Raw genomic sequence first — 1,767 nt, 5'->3', positions numbered from 1 at the left:
GTTTGTTTTACTTACAGACGAGAATCTGAATTTCTTTGGAATAAAAAAAAATTTCTAATGATCAAATTCCCAGACGGGCCGCGGTTCAGTAAGTTTCGATCATATGGTCGAAAAGGTGAAATCCTAACCATAAATCTGTTAATATTTCCTTATGACACAGAACTAGCTACAACTGTAAACTCTCTTCGTAGAAAACAGAATAGTGCCTAATCATGCTGTCAGCTTCTCCAAATTTACATAATAATAATAATAATAATAATAATAATGAACCAAACAAAAACTTCTTTCAGTTTTCTTCTGAACGATTGAAAAAGAAACCCACAAATTCAATTTGTAACTTGTTTACTTCTAAGTAGTTTACATTTAGTTTTAACTCCACACTCGAGTACTTTCAGGCCCTTCTGTGGCCCATTCTCAAGAGATGTTGGGATGTTAGCCTGGGTCAAGGCCCAGCAGTCTTCTGGAACTTCTTCTCGTTGTGCTGTCATTTATGCGATGGCTGTTCTGGTTTTCTTGAGAGTTGCCAATCCCTCTTGTCGCTCTGATATCCTGAGCTGATGGTCAATGGGATTCACCCTTGTGGTAAGGGTGTGGTCACCGTAAGTCTGTTGGGCAGGAAACCTAATCTCCAGGTCAGCAGGGTCAATCTTAGCTTCTTTTAATATCAAAGCTCGGCTTATGGGATCTTCTGAGGTAAAACCTTTGTTTCCTTCAATTACTTTGATCTCTCTGATAAGCGCACCTTCTACTACCCTCCTGTGACTAATTTTGTTGCTTTTGTATATAAGCCTACTGTTTTTGAAATCCATCCTATGGTCATTTTCCCAACAATGTCTAGCTATAGCACTCCCCTGAGAGTTAAGCTGTACTGCCCTTCTATGTTCTTGGACTCTAGTCCTTATTCCCCTACCTGATTCCCCCACATATCTGTCTCCACAATTATTGCAATTGATTATGTATACCCCCGCTACATCATCTGTATTACTGTCTTCTCCTTCCAATTTATTTTTACATACTTTTGTTTTTTTAAGGTATTATCAAAGGTAATATACAAATTTATATTGACTTTCTTTCATTTTTGAAGTGATTTGTTTCAATTTAGGCATAAAAGGGAGGGCAACTATTTTCTTGTTTTCTTTATTCCATGTACTCTCTACATTCGCTCTGTAAAATATTTTTCTAGCTTTGGTGAGTGCCCTTTTTCTGAACCATTCCGGGTATGCTAATGCATCGAAGCTTTTATCGATGTAATTTATTTCTTGCTCTATCTTGCAAGGGTCACACGTTCTCATTGCCCTAAGAAATAACCTGTTGAGCAGAAATAAATTGCATCGATAAAAGCTTCGATGCTTAGCATACCCGGAATGGTTCAGAAAAAGGGCACTCACCAAAGCTAGAAAAATATTTTACAGAGCGAATGTAGAGAGTACATGGAATAAAGAAAACAAGAAAATAGTTGCCCTCCCTTTTATGCCTAAAATGAAACAAATCACTTCAAAAATGAAAGAAAGTCAATATAAATTTGTATATACCTTTGATAATACCTTAAAAAAAAAGTATGTAAAAATAAATTGGAAGGAGAAGACAGTAATACAGATGATGTAGCGGGGGTATACATAATCAATTGCAATAATTGTGGAGACAGATATGTGGGGGAATCAGGTAGGGGAATAAGGACTAGAGTCCAAGAACATAGAAGGGCAGTAACAGCTTAACTCTCAGGGGAGTGCTATAGCTAGACATTGTTGGGAAAATGACCATAGGATG

The sequence above is a fragment of the Macrobrachium nipponense genome, chromosome 5, assembly GCF_015104395.2.
Source record: "Macrobrachium nipponense isolate FS-2020 chromosome 5, ASM1510439v2, whole genome shotgun sequence".
Lineage (NCBI taxonomy): Eukaryota > Metazoa > Arthropoda > Malacostraca > Decapoda > Palaemonidae > Macrobrachium > Macrobrachium nipponense.
The sequence above is the reverse complement of the archived record's forward strand: the minus strand, read 5'-3'. Positions refer to the sequence as shown.